The following is a 19,983-nucleotide window of genomic DNA, read 5'->3' as shown; positions in this document are numbered from 1 at the left end:
TTAGGTTGGGAGTTGATGTGGAAGTAAGTGTGGCTTTTAGATCCTGATGAAAACAGTATGGAAGAAGGAATCTTGCGTCAAATCTAGAGCTACAAAAATGCGAGGGAGTCTTGTGTTTGATGGTATAGGAGAATCAGGGATGCAAGCTCACCTACTAGATCCCAAGGTTTAAAAATACTTTTGCTCATTTTTTTCTTTCTGATTAAAAAAAAAAAAAATGTGTGTGTGTGTGTGTGTGTGTGTGTGTGTGTGTGTGTGTGTAGAGAGAGAGAGAGAGAGAGACCCTTTCTGTGTCCTCTTTGATGCACATTGGCACAGCTTGTCACCTTCAGTAACACCTCTCATGCAGCAGTTCTCAAAAGGGCTAGGAGAGGAGACACGGGATGTGCAGGGCAGCCTTGCAAGACTGCAGGAGAGGAGCTCCATCCCGGCTTCCCCAGCCTGGCCCGCGCCTGCATGCGCACACTGGGAATTGAGCACTGAATCGCCCACCTTCCTTCACACAGAAGCAGCTCTGCCCAGATGAACGTAAACAGTGTTGTGTTTTGTTTAACATTTAAAAATTAAAGTGTTTGTTTCAGTTCAATTCAAACATTTCTTGAATTCATACTTCCAGGAAGGTATGGTTGACAAGATACTGTGTCTGCCTAAAGGAAACTTCTAATTTGAGACAGAACAGATAAATACGTAATTATACTGACTGGCAAAAATTTTTACCCATTTAAGTTAACTTTGGGGGTGAGGAGTTATGTTATATTAGGCAAGTCCTTAGAGCATGGGAGATATGGCATTAAATACCAGAAAGGAAGGTGGGATTCTCCAAGTTAGTCCACAGTCCTGGGGAGTGGTGAATCATAGAGCCTAGACTAGGAAAGGCAAAATGTCACTCCAGGGACCCTGAGGTCACAGGGGCTGGAACTGGGTAAGCAGATCAGATCCTATAGCACAAAAGACAAGAATGGAAAATGTGGGAAATGGGAAAATGTTCCTCAAAAGTTTGTTAGAGGCTCGGGAATATGACAGAGACTGACAGACCTCTAGGAGAGGCTCTCTCCTGACATGACAGGAAGTTTTAACATGGAGTCAAAGTTCTGATAGATCCAGGAATCTCTGACTTGCTCCCATTTTCCTGGAATTCTAGGGAATAGACAGTGTTACAGGCGAAATAGTGGTGTGAGGACATTTGAGCAACAAGGAGCAGGAGATGATGGTGGATTGTGGTCCCTGCAGTCTGCTGATGAACACAGAGAGCCGGACAACCCGCCAAGTGCTGAGCTCAGTCTTAGCCCGAGAAAAATGGCCTCCTGGCGCCATATTATTCTGTCAGGAGAAGAGACAAATCTACTTGTCATGTCCTGCTGTTATGAATCTGTGTAAAAGTCTTAGGGGGAGATTCAGAGTTATCAAATCTCCATACAATTACTTTAAAGTATTGGCTAGAGTTTAACCGCAAGTGACATTCCCTTAGATTTATAGGCTTTAGAGACCTCAGGTAACAGATATTGACCATTGGAAAAGAAACTTGTCTTGGATGTGCTGATGTAGGATGTTTTTTCCCGAAAGACTCAACAGAGCTTTTCTTTTCCTCTGAATCATGTAAGTGTTAATAATTCATTTGCTTGGGGCGCCTGGGTGGCTCAGTGGGTTAAAGCCTCTGCCTTCGGCTCAGGTCATGATCCCAGGGTCCTGGGATCGAGCCCCGCATCGGGCTCTCTGCTCAGCAGGGAGCCTGCTTCCTCCCCTCTTTCTCTGCCTGCCTCTCTGCCTACTTGTAATCTCTGTCTGTCAAATAAAATAAATAAAATCTTAAAAAAAAAAATAATTCATTTGCTTTGTCTTTCATTTCCTATTTCCATGACATATGTACAGCCCTAGGAAGGGACATTCATGATGCATAATCACAGCCCTGGGCTCTTTAGCTTGTTGCTAAAGGACTATTTCAGCAATCAGACGAGCATTAGGGAGGTTATGGAATGGCCAAGTGGAAAGGTGGAGGGGGAGCTCTTCCTTTCCCCGAGCCCAGGTGAATGAGAGTCCAGGAAGAGGGGAGACAAAGGTCTGGCTAAGCAGCTGATAGAGAAGATGTTAGTGGAGAGAATGCAGATAATTATGGGCTTGTCACTTGAAATCCTTTTCACATAAAGAAGCAAATGGGCTTCTTTCTGAAATGCCCATTCCCAGTTAAAGAGGGAGTCCATTTCAGGAGTGGTTGCCAGGCGATGTATATGTTAATATCACTCCAGCATGGTCAAACATTGTAGTCCTCTCTGTAGTTTAAGGTAAACAGCAGTACTTTAAAGAAAGTACCATGCACAGGCTAAATGGGTACTGTTAAATTTTGTCTAGGGATAAGACAAGAGTCTTTTTCGTTTTTAAGCATAACATTTAGAATTTATGAGAGCTGTGGGACTATATTTACTTACTCCCTTTTTGTTTGATAGCTTTATCAGACTGTGAGTACACAACCCCAGGTCAATTTGTTTGAAACGCACAGCAAACAATTAATTGACTGATGGTTTGCACATATAATCCTATAAATACACACATAAATAAGAAAATACCATGAAAGAAAAAAAATCCTCAAGCCAACCATTTTATTCTTGGGAGCAACTATATTTTCACTACTGAATTAACTAAGTTTTGTTATTCAAAGATGTATTCCAATGCAAATGAAGCACTTGGGCATTCTTGGCAAAGTTATCTACCTGTAAGGCTGGTTTCAGGGATCTCAGGATCTGTAAAGGCTGGTTTGGAAGTGTGAGGGCATCAGATCTGAGCCAGTAAGGGATGTCACCACAGTAGGAGTCCAAGTGAATACTTCCTTGGGACTTAAGAGTCAAGACATAAAATGGGGGATAAAGTGAACAAGCCATGAATAGTCTGACCGGCCAATATGCTCCATTGGCATTTCAGGTTCTAGCACGAGAGAAGAGAGAAAGCTGCAGGATAAAGGGGTGACAGGGAAGGAGAACTTCGGAGCTCTGTTCTCTGTCGAGGTGGCCCAGAGGACTGTAATGAGGATCTATGAGCTATTTTTTAAAAATTTTATTTATTTATTTGACAGATAGAGATCACAAGTAGGCAGAGAGGCAGGCAGAGAGAGACGGAGAAGCAGGCTCCCCGCTGAGCAGAGAGCCCGATGTGGGGCTCGACCCCAGGACCCTGAGATCATGACCTGAGCCGAAGGCAGCGGCTTAACCCACTGAGCCACCCCAGGCGCCCCATCTGTGAGCTATTTTTGATGTTTCTAAAAATCTATGAGAAAAATACACATTTATTCATAATAACATTCTCAGAGTAATTAAAAGGTTGTTTCTTTGCTTTTGGCTGGGATTATATAAATTCATTGTTGTAATATATTCATCTCAGTCTATCCAGAATTCTGATTACTGGCAGTTGCATTAGTTACGTTAATGAAAAGGGAAAATGAATTATGACTTAATATGTGCTGGTTTGTAGACAAAATCTTTCATATTATGAGGTCTATGGGAGGACATGATAAGAAAAACTTCAGTGGTAAAGTAGTTGATAATTACTACCCTAGAGAAGAGACACTCCATCTGGTAGATATGATGAGTTTCTGCTATATCGTGGGGCCCCAGAGATGCTCAGTGATTATGTATGTCTCATTTTTATTCTAGTTACAAGACAAATTTACCTTGGGCTTTGAAAATAGAGGCAAACCTGAGCTGAACAAATACACAAAATGTCAGGTTAGTATGAACCTAAGGTGAGTGATACTTGTCATCTTTCAATAAAATTAACTTTATGAGGGAGATTCTTTTTATAAGATTCCGGGGCTTACTTCTCACAGCTGGGAGTACAAAATGAGTGGTCACACAATTGCTCTTGCCTTTAAAGAATGCCTGAGCTGGGAAAGAGGCCTTATGGGCTTCGGTGGGTCTATGGGTCAGCTCCATCCTTTTAGGAAAGCATTGTACCAGCTGGAAACATGACCCTTCTGCTTCTATCCAAGACAGAGTCTCCTATTAGAAAATACAGGAAGATTTCAGGAAAAGCATATGGATCCCTCAGACCAAGAGTTTTCAATGTATATTTACATACCGGAAACTTTAAAAAAATAGAAAATGTCTAGAAGATGTCACCCAGGATATTCATTTCCTCCTAAAGTAAAATCTGTTCAGTGATGAAAAGTGAGGGATGATTGATGTCTACTTCTTTTTTTGAATTTGATAAGAAAAGAGAAGCAGGATATTCACTGTATTGCCCAAAGAGCTTAAATAAAGGGAGGGGAGGGAGAAAGAGAAAGAGAAAGAAGGAAGGAGAGAAGAGAGAAAACCCTGAAATCTAATGTTCCCAGTATTTGCCTGGAAATGGCTCTGGGTGGTTTTCAAGGCCACTGGAGGCTCCAGAAAAGGTGAGTTCTACCATGGGACAAGTGTTGGGTTCAGTTTAGAAAGACATGATCCTCAGAAAGCTTCTGCTTTAAGCTCTTTGACTTACTCCGTGAATGACAAACTTTCCCAAAGGTACCGGTTCACCTATAACAAATTTGGCTCCCAATCACGATAGCATCTTGGATATATCACGCTTGGCTCCACAGACTGCCTTACTCCTCAGAAGCTCCGAGCTCTGCGAAAGTTCTTGGCATGACACAGCTGTGGATCACCTAATTACTACACTCTGCAGTTTTACTTTTAGTTTTTATATTTTTTAAAGATTTATTTGTTTGAGGGGAGGTGGGCAGAGGGAGAGGGAGAAGGAGAGAGACTCTCAAGCAGACTCAGGTGAGGGCTGAGCCTGACATGGGCTTGATCCCACAACGCTGAGACCATGACCTAAGCCAAGACCAAGGGCCTGATGCCCAACCGACTGAGCCCCCGAGGTGCCCCTAAATTCTGCAGATTTAAGCCAGACTCCACTAATGATTTCTAATGTTTCTTTTTCTTTAAAAGTGCCAAGTTCTTATAATTTTTTTTTTTTAATGCAGAACAATTTGAATTTTGCAGAGGAATCTTTAAAAACAGTTATGAGGTGTTTTCTTCACTGGGGACAGTTCTATCATCCTAAGATAAGGGAAAACTGCCACCTCTGAGATAATTCTGACATCTCTCAGCTGCATTAAGGAGACTCAGGGAAGGGTGATTTACTAATGGTGACGGCTATATTGGATGCAATGCCATTTACTTACAAGAAAAAAAAATCATAGATTAAACATTAGGTAAAAGCTATCAGTTGAAGAAAGTTTTTTTTTTGTTTTGTTTTGTTTTTGGAAAAAAAAAGATGTAATGAGAACTGTATGTGCTAGAAGCAAAGAAAGGAGAGGGTATTAAAAGAAAAAATAAAAACCCAAAAGTTTTTTGGGTGTGTGTTTAGCTCCAGGTGAAAGATTGAGAAAAAAAACAGATTTTAGATTTTATAAAACCTTCACTCTTCCTTCTACTAGTCTTCCCCCACCCCTCAGCGTCACCAAACATCAGACCAGCCTTTAAGGAAAAACTTTAATTAAGCTTGTTCATCTGAGAAACATCTGAGTTTCTTTATTCCATTTTCTTTCAGAGGGCCTTCGGGAGCATGGTTATTGAACACTGGATATTCCTTTTGTAGTCTAAAACGATACCTGAAAGAGAGTTTGTCTGTCTCCTCTGAGTTCCTCTTTAACTGGAGGCTCTTCAACCTTGCCCCAGGGTCCTGACCTCCTGTTGTGGTGACCCTGCCAACTAACTCCGTCTGCACCCAGAAGGGCCCTGCAGCCTTCTCCCATTTCCAAATGTTGTAGCTGTCAACCAACAATTCGGTATTTTTAGCTTAAGTTCTTCTGTTTTGTATTCAGCTCAGTGTTTACTTTGTAAGGAGCAGTAAAAATGTAGGGTTCTTGCAAAGATCTCAGGTTTAAAACAAGAATTTTATTTCAGCTCTTAATCTTTGTGCACCTATAATGTCTTCAGCCTCGTTCCAGTGCCTCAAGGTCTTATTGCTAGCGTGTGCAGAAATCTGAGAGAAAACATTTTAAAAAAACATTCCCAAACATTCGCCATCTTTCTGCACAAAGGTAATGTAACAGCAAATGATTCAAAGTCAAGATTCTCAGTGAATGCAACCTCATGGTGCAGTAATTGTTTTGTTCTGTCTTGGTGGGGAAGAAGAAGAATTCAACTCGTTGAATGCTAAGGAAGCCAATTTTTGAAGGTAATAAACTAATTTTCATCATTATCATCTTTTATAAAACAATAGTTGTAGCAAAAGGGAAGATCAATAATGAATGAGAATGACGAATAAGCATTCACTGAGTCGGAAGATGATGCTATGGACATAATGGGGACTGGTTTGCTTTTGGAAGAGAAGGCTAAGGTATCTACCATCCAGGAAGAGTTTTAGTCACAAGAAATGAACCAGGGTTCTATCAGCTAAGGACAGACTAAGATGAAAAGGGCTTACCATAAGGCAGGAGAGATTCTGGCTGGATCTGATGAGAATCTTCAGGACTATAAAGGGATCAGCCCCTGAAATGGAATGTTCAGGAAGGCTACTTATTTTCTCTCCCCAGTGACCGTAAAGAAGAAAAGAGACAACTATTTGTTCTGAACAATTTTCCTGCAGAAAGGCAAAGACATGGCGATGGTTTCTGTCAGTCCCTTGAAGCTTAAAATTTTCTATATTCTGATAATTCATTTAATGTTATTTCCTTTGAGATATGTGGTTCTGCAATGAAAATTAATGTCTCTTATCTTGGTTAGAAGTGTTCCCATCCCCACAGTCCTCCATCTGACAAATCTCAAGGTCAATCTTTTCATGCCTCCCTTACTCTTACACACTCACATTCGTACCGGACTGACCTACTCCAGATGCCTACAATATTTAAAATACTGGATAAGTATCAGGTACCATGCCAAGAGCTGCTTTCCATAGCTAAATGCTAATTCCAATGGCAACATTTAAAAGAGCCATTATCAATCTTCCACTAGATGGAGTATAAATAAAGAAGCGGGAACTAAGAGGCTTGCTTAAGCTAATGAGAGAAGAAAACTTCAAACTGCAGTCTTCAAATCTAAAATTTGCACTCTGAACATGTCATGAAATGAGAAACAACTAGAAGCCATTGCCAAGCTCAACTCCTCTGTTGTGTAAGTTTGGAAAAGTTACATAACCTTTCTCACCTCAACAGCCCTGTTACTTTGAGGCTTTGTTCCTTTTTTTTTTTTTTTTTAAGATTTTATTTATTTATTTGACAGAGAGAGAGAGAGATCACAAGTAGGCAGAGAGGCAGGCAGAGAGATAGGGAAGCAGGGTCCCTGCTGAGCAGAGAGCCCAGTGTGGGGCTTGATCCCAGGACCCTGTGATCATGACCTAAGCCAAAGGCAGAGGCTTAACCTACTGAGCCACCCAGATGCCCTGATGTTTGATTTCTTTTTTGATTAAGATATAGAAAACCCTAGAGAGAAGTGAATGATAGCTTAATTTTATATTGCATGGGATTCAGCCTGATCTTAAGTTGATAATCTTTTGCTGCATGTATCTCTTGTTCATGTGTCCCAAGAGAGATCTGATTCCTAAGAGGGAGGTCTCAGAGGTGGTTGTCTCTCTTGTATCCAGTTTGTCTGTAACTACTTTGCTTTAGGCACTTCATTCTGAATATCATTTGTGGTTGGGGGACTGGTTGGCATCACCGCTTGCAAATGGCATGACCAAAGGAAGTCTGTATAAAGAATACAAGAGCTACTAAATATTTCTACAATAGCAGTCATAGCACAATACATAAATATATCAAATTAATGGGTTGTACAGCTTAAATTTACACATTATTTGTCAAATATATTCAATAAGAAATACAGTTTGCACTGGCTTTTCTTAGAAAGGTTAAATGTTTGTGACTCCTCTCCAGTATATCATTTGTAAAATTTAGAGTTTATGGAATACTTGGAGATCATCTAGTCTAGATAGAGCAAATTCTTATAATTTATAATCTGTCCCTAATTGACTGGATGTGGTTTCTTGGAAAACAGAGAAGAGAAGGGCTCCAAGACTATATCCAGACTCATGTTTGCCTTGATCATAAGGGAGAGGGGAAACATCTGTGTCTCATTACTGTTATCCCTAATATTTTCAAGTTTTAATTTTATAAATGAGATAACTACAATCTAGATAGATTTCTCTCTTGGCCAATAAAGTCTCCAGGGAGATAAAGCACAGTAAACCTTGCCATAATGCTACAAATGAGGTCCAAAAAATTTCAATTGCATACCATGCAGAAGTTCATTATTACAGGAATAATGAAAAACAATACTTTTCTGTTAGTAGTTGCTATATTGCTATATTGGGAAAAAAAAGGAAAAAAAACTTTAAAAATCTATCAGTTATGTAGAGATAGATGATTACAAATAAATGTGTACTAAACTCCTTTTCTGGCTCTCTCCCCTCCCTACTTCAGAAGGTAAGAACATTAGCCTGGCTCTTTTACGAACAGGGGTGGGGAGTCATTAGCCAACCACTTGGTAGTCTAGTTAACATCGCCACAGCGCATGTTATGATAGGATTTTACTGTAATTTAGTGCTTTTCAATGAAAACTATTCCAAATGGTAGCAAAGAACAAATGCACACCTTTCAGGGTCTAGGAGTATAAGTCACAGTGAATCTCTGTAAGTACAAAATTTCCAAGAAGACTGGTGTTTTATCTTAAAATTTACTTGAACTTTAGATTCATTCAAAAACATATCCAAATTTGTTTTAACATAATTATGTATTAAATATGTATGTATTAGTTTTAAATGAGATTGGGGTTCCAGGAATAATTATAATATAAAAGCTGATATTTATCCTGTGCACTGGTATATGACTGTATGTATTCCCCAGATTAAGAGTGATGGAAACCGGGGATCCCACATTGCAACTAGCATGTTTTAAAAGACATAAGCTAGTGAAAGTCTGAAAGAGATTGTATCTCGCCCCAAATCCACGTCCCTTTTCTAGGTTTATGCTGAACGTTTTCATTTATGTATTTATTCCTCAGTTCATCTTTATTTAATTCTCCTCATCCTACAAAATCGTCACCTGACTTTAATGCCTTCCTATTTTTTCATTTCCATCTTTTTATTTATTTTTACATGAAAAAAGATGATTGCAATAAGTGGAGAGTGACTATGGCAGGGAGACAATTTGCAGGGAGACAGTTCTGATCTTTAGATCTACAAAATGACTTTAAATGACTTTTTGAAAAACTGCCTTTGTTCTGATACGGAAGCAACCCCAGTGCCAACAGATTAATGAATGAATAAAGAAGATACGGTGCACACACACACACACAAACAGAGGAATATTATTCAGCCAATAAAAAGAACGAGATCCCTTGGGCTCTCTGCTCAGCAGGGAGCTTGCTTCCTCCTCTCTCTCTGCCTGTCTCTCTGCCTACTTGTGATCTCTATCAAATAAATAAATAAAATCTTTAAAAAAAATAAAAAGAATGAGATCTTGCCATTTGTGACAAACTGGATGGACCTAGAGGGGATTATACTAAAGGAAAAGAGTCAGACAGAGACAGACAAATGCCCTATGAGTTTATTTATACATGGAATCTAAAAAATAAAACAAATGAACAAACAAACATTGTTTGGGGAAGAGGGTGGGGAATGCACAAAATGAGTGAAGGGGAGTGAGAGGTACAGGTTTCCGGTTCTAGAATGAGTCAGAGGGATGAAAGGTGCCGCATAGGGAATATGGTATTATAATAGCGTTGTATGGCTTCAGATGACAACCACACTTGTGGTGAACATAGCATAACATACAGACTTGTTGAATCATTATGAAACTAATTATGTGTCATAATTAGTTAATTATGTAATAGTATGTGTCAACTATACTTCATTTAAAAATGTTTAAAAAAACTGCATTTGTTCTAAGGCAGAACTCCATTTTTGGGTAAAATGTAACATGGGATCCCTGTGCATAAAATATAAATGTTGGATGAATGAAGCAAGAAGAAGAGAGCCCTCCCTTAACTCCCTTAACTTCTTAGAAAACTGGGACTGATAATTACAATTTGCAGACAGTTTTCTTTTTTTCAAGATTTTATTTATTTATTTGACAGAGAGAGATCACAAGTAGGCAGAGAGGCAGGCAGAAAGGTGGTGGTGGGGGGAAGCAGGTTCCCTGCCGAGCAGAGAGCCCAACTCGGGGCTCAATCCCAGGACCCATGACCTGAGCTGAAGGCAGAGGCTTTAACCCACTGAGCCACCCAGGCACCCCTGCAGACAGTTTTCTTAAGAAATCTAGTTATGAAAACATATGCTTCATTTTATTTATTTAATTATTTATTTTTTGATATGGAGAGACAAAATTCAACCCTTCCTATCTCTCAGAAATGTGGGAGAATGGATTGTGTCTAGGTATTAGGAATTCTTTAAAAGCCACTCCACCTGTATGTCTTTGGTTAAATAATGATTAGAAGTGTTAATTAATAGCATTTTATTATTTTTAGGTGCACTTGTTTTAAAACATAGGGTTGTATTATAGGGTTTTTTTTAAAAAAAGTTTTATTTGTTTATTTTAGTGAGAGAGAGCTTGAACATTAATGGGGGAAGGGAGGAGCAGAGGGAGAGGGAGAGAAATCCTCAAGCAGACTCCCAGCTGAGTGTGGTGTGTAGGTGTGTGACGTGGGGCTAGATCCCAGGAGCCTAAGATCATGACCTGAGCTGAAATCAGGAGTTGGACACTCAACCCACTGAGCCATCCAGGTGCCCCATGGTGTATTATATTTCTAAAAGCACAGTAAGTGGAGAACTAGATTAACACACAGGTAACTGTGTCAGGAGGGGTTTTAGCAATTTGGACAATAAGGCTCTCATTGAGACCTTAAACCTCTAGAAACAGCTTCTCCAAATTATAGTCACAGTTGCTAAGAAACTATAGTGAACTTCTTGAGAACAGGCCTCAGACCCAAACCTGTAATGCAATTGGGTATATTACAACACAAAAGCTGTTTTAGAGTGTTTCTAAAATATTTACTCTAATTTATCTTTTTTAAAACAACCCTGCCTTTCCATTTCTGCTATTTTGCTTCTTAATTATATAATTTTCAGCATCTGCCTAACAGGTTAAGCACCTGATAAGTACCTACGATAAGAATATGTTAACTGATTCATAGCTTCTTGGAAAATATTTTAAAATTGTTTATTGTTTTGTTTTAAATTTAGCCTATGAAACAAATTGCTTTTGAGGTGGGCAAGTGGACATTTGCAATGTGCTGATATATTGAAATCAAATTACTGTCAAAATATTTAAATGCTTTAAAAAAAAAAAACAGGAGCTGGATTCCTTTAGGATGAGGTGTCCTTGCATTGTTGATTTCTTTTAATGTCTATTATAGACAAAAGAATTTTACCTAATAAAGCTGCTTTAAATACCTTCTTTTAACTTTTAAGATTCATATTTAAGTTATAATCTTAGAACTGTTATTACAAACTATCTGCCTTTCCCTTGATGGTTTTTTTCACATTTGATATTAAGATTATACATTTTTAACTTATGATTTAATTTCTACTGGTCTAAGGTAATATTTTAAAATATTTAGGCCAGAGATTGGGCAGAATTCTTTCTTTGTCAGGACACAACCACTTGGTTCTCCCAACCTCCTTTTTTTTTTTTTAATGCAATGAGGTTTATAAGAAGTTCAGGCAAAAGTATTTTCCAGTGAGGTCTCTTTTTTTTTGTACTTCCTTTAAGTAACAATCAGATACCCCACTGGTTTCTGAGCCCTCTGCTGGTGAGATTTCTTCCTTTTCTTTCAAACTGTGAGCTATGATAAATCCTTCTTAAAAAGATCAAAAGAGGTTACTCATGGTCTAGATGTTTCTTTTTGTCTTGACCACTGCTAGCCTGCAGCTGGGGTTGTCTTTTTTTCTTTTAAAAAATAAAAATGATTGTCTTGGGTGCCTGGGTGGCTCAGTGGGCTAAAGCCTCTGCCTTGGGCTCAGGTCATGATCCCGGAGTTCTGGGGTTGAGTCGCACATTGGGCTCTCTGCTTGGTAGGGAGCCTGCTTCCTCCTCTCTCTGCCTTTCTGCCTACTTGTGATCTCTGTCTGTCAAATAAACAAATAAAATCTTTAAAAAAAATAAAGATGATTGTCTCTAACAACCTCTAATTATAATTTTTCTTTCTCCTAAAAGGCAAGGTTTATAGTCTTTTTTTTTTTTTTTTTTTAGATTTTATTTATTTGAGAGAAGGAGAGAGAGCACGAATGGGAGAGGCAGACTCCCCAAAGGCAGACTCTTTTTTTTTTTTTTTAAAGATTTTATTTATTTATTTGACAGAGAGAGATCACAAGTAGACAGAGAGGCAGGCAGAGAGAGAGAGAGAGGGAAGCAGGTTCCCTGCTGAGCAGAGAGCCTGATGCGGGACTCGATCCCAGGACCCCGAGATCATGACCTGAGCCGAAGGCAGTGGCTTAACCCACTGAGCCACCCAGGCACCCCTGAAGGCAGACCTTAACTGGCTGAGACGCCCAGGCACCTCTGAAAGGCAAGCTTTATCTTCTGATAGAACACTACGAAGTAGCAGTAGCGTGAGTCATCAATCAGAACAATGGTGATATTTAAGGTTACGAAATTCTCAAGTTTTTATTCCCTCTCTCTGTTGTAATTTGTAGACATTATGTGATCTTTGTTAATGAAGTGGCCAGCCTTGGGGAACTGTGGAATAGGGTGATGTTTGACAATTTTTAAACTCATCCTTCCTAGATACAGACGGTTTTGTTAGGGGGCCAACGATTAAGAGTCTTGGTCCGCAGGATTTTGATGGTTCTCCTGGCAAAGCTGACATGGCAGATACTAAATTGTGAATCTCACGGGACAAATCAGAGGATTGGAGAGAAGAGACGCCAGATGAGAACCTTATGACATTTTGAAGCAGAACAAAGCCAAACAAATTAAGTCCCTGCCTTGAAACCACTTCCAAGGAAACAGGTACTAACTTGAGCTGTCCTCAGGAACCCACAGCCAGGTATGCTGCCCTATTTAGAGATCACAATAGGACTATTAAATGGAAAGAATGATTATTGCTATTTTAAAAGAATTGCTCTTAGAAGGGCAAGAATTTTCTTTTTGTGGAACACAAGGTCTGTGAAAAAGCAATGTGACTAAGTATATATTAAAAAAAAAATTGCCATTGTCTATCATGGATCGTGCCACTGGCCACTGAAATGAACAGTTTAAACATGTGCAACTGATCACTTTCACCACAGGGAGAAAAACCCCTGCCATTTATCATTCGCTTATAAAGATGCCACAGGTAATAAAATGGTTGCAGGAGGAGGGCATGGAGAGGACGTGCCCTGGGCAATGGGAGGCTCCCCCTCTGGCCCCTGTTCCCACAGTGGGACTGGTTTCTTGCGAGGAAGCCTCGAGAAAGCAAGCTGTTCTTGAGGGCTGCACTGAACATGTGAGTGTCCCCTAAGGGCCTCTGTCTCTCAACTCTGGAGGTCCTGGTGGGAGGATGCAGAGAGCTACTCGCCTTGGGGCTCTGGATACAAGCTTCTAGGTACGTCCCCCCGCCACAGTCCCGGCTTGGTGCACCTGCCGCCTGGCAGTCTGCGCGCTCCGCCTCTTCTTCCGCATCTGCCTACCCTCCCCGCCGCCCGCAGGGGTAGGTTGGGAACCGACAGCGCTCCATACCGTCTGAGATTATGTGTTAGATCTATATGTTCTATTTTTATGGTTTCTTCACCTTAGGTTTTGGGGGGAGAGGGTGGAGATGGAGCCCATGCTTGTCAGAAAATGGGAACTCAGCTCGAGATTTTTTTCCCTCATTCTACGTGAAGAAAAATTTCTGCTGCGCTATAGGGAAATGTTTCCAAGATTTTGTGTATGTGTGTTATGTGATGTGTGTGTGTGTGTGTGTGTGACCAAGGCCCATAGCTTTCTTCAATTTTTATAGAGGGCCATGGCTCAAAAAATTTTTAATGTCCAGCTTTCTCTGGTGTGGGAGGAAGAGACATAGGTGATGTCATCTTATTTCCTATGTGAGGATTACTTGAAAACTGTATGGGAAGATTTGAGTATAATTAGAAACAGACCAAGGCATTTTCTATGCATTAGGAAAGTCCTTAGGAAAAGTGAAGTGGCTCACATTATTAGGAGAAAATCAAATGTTAATCTGCAAATGACTTCTTTTTAGTATTAAAATAAATCCTTTTATCCAGAGAAAGCAGAATCTGTGGGGAAAAAAAAAAAAAAAAAGATAATTGCTATTGAAGCCCTGGGTCCCATGAGCTATCTTGAGTTCAAGTCAATAACAGTTGCTGAGGTCTGTTGCAACCCAAGTTTATTTACTGTCCTCCCTCAGTTCGGGGAAGCAAAATCCGGTAATATGAGGAACAAAACATATTATCAAAAGGGGGATTAAGCTTAAGTTAATGGACACCACCAAGGGTATTTCCTTAGTAATTTTTTTTTCTATTTAATTTGAAAACCTATTAAACAGGCAAGAATGCTGGACTGATGGGACTAGTACCGTAGCCTAAACTCTTGCTGCATCCGACTCGTACTGGAGACCAAATTATCTGTTCATAACGCATTGAATGACAGTAACCCTTACAACTTTGGTTATGGATATTTAAGTGTTGTGGGTTTTTGTGGTTGTTACAGCTGTTCTCTACTTTTTGAGGGACTATTCTATTTTTCGTTTTGGAAGAATAATCTTAAAATTGAAGAATTTAAGGACCAAAAGGGGTGTTAGGGATGGGACATCCTTGCAGGCGTTGGACAGGGCGGGAAGACTGGCGTTTGGAGTTTCAGAGAGTTAGGTGTGAATGCTGGTCTTGCCACTTATTTTTTTCAGCGTTCCTTTGAGGACTAGCTAAGTACTGGTCCAAGGTCAAATTTTAGCATCGGGTGGAATTTACCTGAGGCATTGGTTTAATCCCAAATACCAATCCTGATGAGACTGGTCTGGATGAGCCAGGAGCTGTTATGGCCCTCATGCTTGTCAAGTGCTTAATCATCTCTGAAATTTGGCTGACTTCCCTTATGGTTCTTGTGCTTGGACTTTTCCTAATGGTTCTTATGCAAATTGTCTGACCTCGGCTGAAGCTAAGCTGCTTAACCTCTGCAACTCAGTTTCTTAGCTGTAAAGTGAGGATAATATCCACCTTCAGGGGTTGGTTTAAGACTTGGATATGGTGTGTTTGGAGCCTCACAAAGTGCCTGGCTTCCGTTGTTAACCATTCGGTTCAGCATTTGACATCCAGCCTGAATTTGAGAATGTTTAGGAACATGAGGGCATTGCTTTGTGAGGACCCCTCTTCCCTGGTAGCTCCGGTCTCATGGACAGATCAATTACTGGTTCTGATTGCTTTCCCAGCAATAATTTTACAGTCCAGTTCATTGAACTACCATTGCAGGAGCTGTCTCAAGACTCTTCATCCTTCTGCACACAATGCCAGCTTCTCTTTTCAGTGTGGCATCTGAAACAGGGGACAGCGTTCTGTAAGTAGTAGGAACAACACAAGCCCAGAACAGATACTCTGTCGTTGGCAAACTGAGTCACCTTAGAAAACTTTGTAATTCAAATCCTAGGGCCTCATTTTTCTCACTTATAAAATGAGTTGTTTGACCTAAACAACACCCAAGATTGCTTTTTGCCCTAGGATTATGTAATTTTGTGTTATTCATATGTATCAATATTGTATTACTTAGATGGTAGAGCTCGTTTCATTTCAATAACAATGTTTCTTTATGTTTCTTTTCTTTTCTTTCTTTTTTTTTTTTTTTAAAGTTAACTCCAGGCCCAACATGGGGCTTGAACTCATGACCCTGAGATCAAGAGTCCCCTGCTGTACTGACTGAGCCAGCCAGCTACCCTATAACAATGTTTCTTTTTAATTGCATCTGCTTTGTGCAAGACCCAGCTATACCAAAACTATCACAAAAATGTCTCTTCTCAAGGGGCTTGTGCCATCTTAGGGATAAGACCTGAAGACAAGAATTTTTTAAAAGAAAGGATGAGAAAAGGATCTTGTCTCTAGTCGTTTTGCTTCTATGTGGTGCATAGTTTATATCATTAACTGAAGTTAAAGTTATTGTTAACAGCAATACACTACTAGCAGATAATAAAACACAGGAAAATGAAACATCTTATGAAAATATGTTATTCATAGAGATGGCAGAAGGAGCTGACCTCTGTACCTGTCTTTGGCCTTGCGTTTCAGGGCATCTGCTGGCAGAATTAAAAGTAAGAACCACAATCATGGAGCACAGTTTCTATTATTTCCTTGAGTTTAGGAACTCTTCTTCCATTTCTAAATTGGAAATTGGCTTGGTTCCCACTTAGGTTAAAATGATGAACTCTTAGAATCTCTTGTGAAGCTGACTAATGAGATAGTTAATCCACACCAGATCAGAGAAACCATGGTTATCTCTGACTTGAGTGATTTAGCACACAGGTGTGAACCTCTCTCTTCTTCTTTGGTTGGGGAGCATGGACCTGCACGATTTCTAGAGAACCTCTTAGCCCGGAACCCAAGGTTCTGCACTGCTCTGCTGGTTTCCTCTCTCCCCATCTGTTTGTGTTTGCCTGATACCGTTCCAGATACTAACAGGTAGAAATGGCTGTTAGGAATTTACATTTCAGCAACAAATGAGACTGATAAAAATTGTTTTAGAATAACAAAGGAAGAAAACCAATGACCTTAAATGCTTTCCTTTCAAACAATGAAAACCATGCAGTCTTTGACAAACTTATTCCAGAAGTTTCTTTTCCTTAGGCTGTTCCTCTTCTTCATAGACTGAGTGGTCTCCTGGAGGTCAGGATTCAAACAGAATGCAAGGAGAGCAGAGCTACCTTTCCCGGAGACCTGGACTGCTCTTTGCTTGGGGAGACTCTCATGTAGCCTCTCCCCCAGGCTTTGCCTGAGCTCAAGGGGCTGGAGTCTCTCTCTCTCCAAGAGGATCAGGGCAGAATCCCGGCATTTTTGATGACAGCGCATTCTGTGGTGTGCTTGGAATTTTTTTTTTCCCCCTAGGCTTGTTTCATCTTGAGCTCATTTTGCTCTAATTTATTCTGGGCTGTGTGTTTCTGCATCTGTCCATTCAGATAAGAGACGAGTGTGTGTGTGTGTGTGTGTGTGTGTGTGTGTGTGAGTGTGTGTGTTTTGTGTTCATCTTTTTGTCATTTGCGTAGCTGATTAAAAGCTACAGATAAATAAGCTATTCAGCACCAAGCAAGGCTAATCGTAGATAACATGCGGTGACCTCAGAAGGTTTAATTCTGCCTTTTGTTGGAAAGGCAGGAAACTTGAAAGAGTACGTATATCTCGGCATGCTGGGAGGGATCCCAGTTCACACTGGGAACAGTTCTTTCTTGGCAGGCAGATTTGTGAGCCTGGCAGCGTTTGCCATTTATTGGGATGGACCCTTCAAAGTCCCTCTTCTCTCTTCTGTCATGGTCCATTTGAGGCCGTTGTCCTTCAGATGGCATCCTCTTGTTAGCCATGAAACGTCCCCTTCTGTGCCAGCAGACATTTTAGTAATCTATAATGAAGAAACTCAGTTTTCTATGAGTCCTGTAAGATCTGTTTGTCAACTCTGCAGATAAACATTTCTACCCTGGAGGTATCCCAGTGACAGGAACCATATGTCATCACCTCCTGATAAATGTCCGAAGCCACTTGGTTATGAGTTTTCTGCCCGCTTTAATATCGAGCCTTCCCCTTATTATTACTTAGGGTTCATAGTGTGCCCCTTATGTGTGAGACACGCACAAAATGGAAATTGGCTTGGTTCCCACCTGGGTTAAAATGATGAGCTCTTAGAATCTGTTCTGAAGCTGAATAATGAGTGGAAGTAGAGCCAAGTAATTCAACTGAAAATTTTTATTTAAGAGCCGTAGTTTGATATTTATCATGTTTGGTCTAATTGATACAGATTTTATTTTATTTTATTTTATAGATTTGTGGAATATTCATTGGGTCAGTGATCAATGCCTTGACTCACTTCACAAAGATGGCTAGGCCAAGTCATATCAAAGGGCTTGTGGTATTATACTGGAATACAGGAGTCATGTGATATTTATAAACCTATTTATGACGTCTAGGTCAGAAGACCAGTTAGGTGGGAAGATTCTGGAAGATGTTATGTAGTAGTTTCTTTCTCTCTCTCTTTCTTTCTTTCTTTCTTTTTTTTTTTAACAATGATTTGTTACCTTTAATATTGTAGAAGTTCAGCACAATAAGTCTAGTTAACCTCCATCAGCACACATAGCTACAGATTCTTTTTCTTGTGTTAAAATTTTAAAATTTAACTTAGCAACTTTTGAGTCTACAACATAATATTGTTAACTATAGTCACCACAGTGTTCATTACAGCCCCATCTCATACCTGTTAGAAGGGCTGTTATCAAAAAAACAAGGAATAGCAAGTGTTGGCAAGGGTGTGGAGAATAGGGAACACTTGCACCCTGTTGGTGGGAATGTAGATTGGGGCTGCCCCTATGGAAAACAATAAGGAGCTCCTTCAAAAAATTGAAGATAGAACTACCATATGATCTAGAAATCCTACTTCTGGGTATTTATCCAAAGGAAACAAAAACACTAACTCAAAAAGGTATATGCACTCCTATGTTCACTGAAGCATTTATTTACAATAGCCAAGACATGGAAATCACCTATAACTGATCTGTTGTCACTCTCCCCACCTGTGGTGGCTGAATAACGGCCCCCAAGAGGGCCAGCTCCTAACCCCTGAAACCTGTGAACATGACCTTCTATGGTAATAGGGACTGGGCATCTGTGATTAATTAAGGATCTCGAAAGAGGACGATTATCCGGGACTATCTGGGTTAGAGAATGTAATCATAGGGGCCTTTAAGAGGGAGGCAGAGGGAGAATTTTACTGCATCCAGAAGAGAGAAGACAACGGGCCGATCTCAGCAGAGAGAGGTATTTGCAGATGCTACCTTGCAGGTTTGCAGATGGAGAAGGGGCTATAAACTAAGGAATGCTGGGAAGGTATTAGCTCTAGAATCCAGGAAAGGGAAGGAAACAGTTTTCCTCTGGAGCCTCCGGTGGGAGCCTGACCTTGTTGGCACCTTGGTTTCAGCCCAGTGTAACTAATTTCATACTTCTGGTCTCTAGGATAAGTCTGTGTTGTTTAAAGCCATCCACTTGTGATAGTTGGTGAGAGAAGCAGCCATTTCTGAGTCATCCTACACACTTGGGCTAGGTAAATGTTCATTGCTAGGTTTAACAGTTCAATTTTGCTTCATATCTCCCAAGTGTTGAGCTCTGTGTTGGTTCTGGGGAGACAGAGAGCAAGGGGCAATGGTTCTTATTTTCTTTGTGGCTTACATTCTGTGGAAGGAAATGCACAAACTAGCAAAAACTTAAAAATCAGTCCGGGGTATTTTTTGAGATGCCCAGGACCCCTTGGGAATGCAGAAGAGTGGTAGTTCACCTGGCATTCTGGAATACAAGGTCTGGGGATTGGACTACATTGCTGGGGATGAGAAATTACTCTGGAGAGAAACTGTGGGAGAAGCATTTGCTACAGATTGAATTGTGTCCCCCCAAATTTGTATGTTGAAGTCCCCACCCCATCACAGTGTGGCTGCATTTGGAGTAGGGAAATAAGTAAGGTCAAGGAAGTAATAACGATGGGGTCCTGGTCTGATAGGAGTAGTGTCCTTCTAAGAGGAGACACCAGATTGCATGTGTGCTCTCCACGTGTGAAGACATGGCACGGAGTGACCACCTGCACGCCAGGAAGAGGGCTCTCACCAGAAACTGAATCGGCCGGCACCTTGACTTTGGCCTTCCAGCATCCAGATATGTGAGAAAATAAATTTCTGTTGTCTAAGCCATCCAGGTTGTGGTATTTTGTTACGGTAGCCTGAGCAAAGACAGCATCCATTCTCCTTTTAGAAAGAAACGGAGGATCAGAAGCATGACTTCACTCTTTAAAAATGGAAATTAGCTTTTAATCAGTAAAGTGCTTACTAGCTAGATTGAAGACTTCTGTCAAGTTTTTGACATGCAGAG

The 19,983-nt window shown here is 40.4% G+C and overlaps 1 long non-coding RNA gene across 1 annotated transcript in view; it reads left to right on the top strand.

The window, feature by feature from the left end:
- Positions 1 to 19,983, top strand: part of LOC116569049 — a 130,499-nt gene that overhangs the window by 46,701 nt on the left and 63,815 nt on the right. The window contains exon 3 of the long non-coding RNA XR_004276830.1: positions 3,642 to 3,713. This is a non-coding gene — a long non-coding RNA (uncharacterized LOC116569049). The remainder of the gene's footprint in view (positions 1 to 3,641; positions 3,714 to 19,983) is intronic.

The sequence above is a fragment of the Mustela erminea genome, chromosome 11 (assembly GCF_009829155.1).
Source record: "Mustela erminea isolate mMusErm1 chromosome 11, mMusErm1.Pri, whole genome shotgun sequence".
Lineage (NCBI taxonomy): Eukaryota > Metazoa > Chordata > Mammalia > Carnivora > Mustelidae > Mustela > Mustela erminea.
Note: the sequence above shows the minus strand (reverse complement) of the source record. Positions and strands in the feature narration are given on the sequence as shown.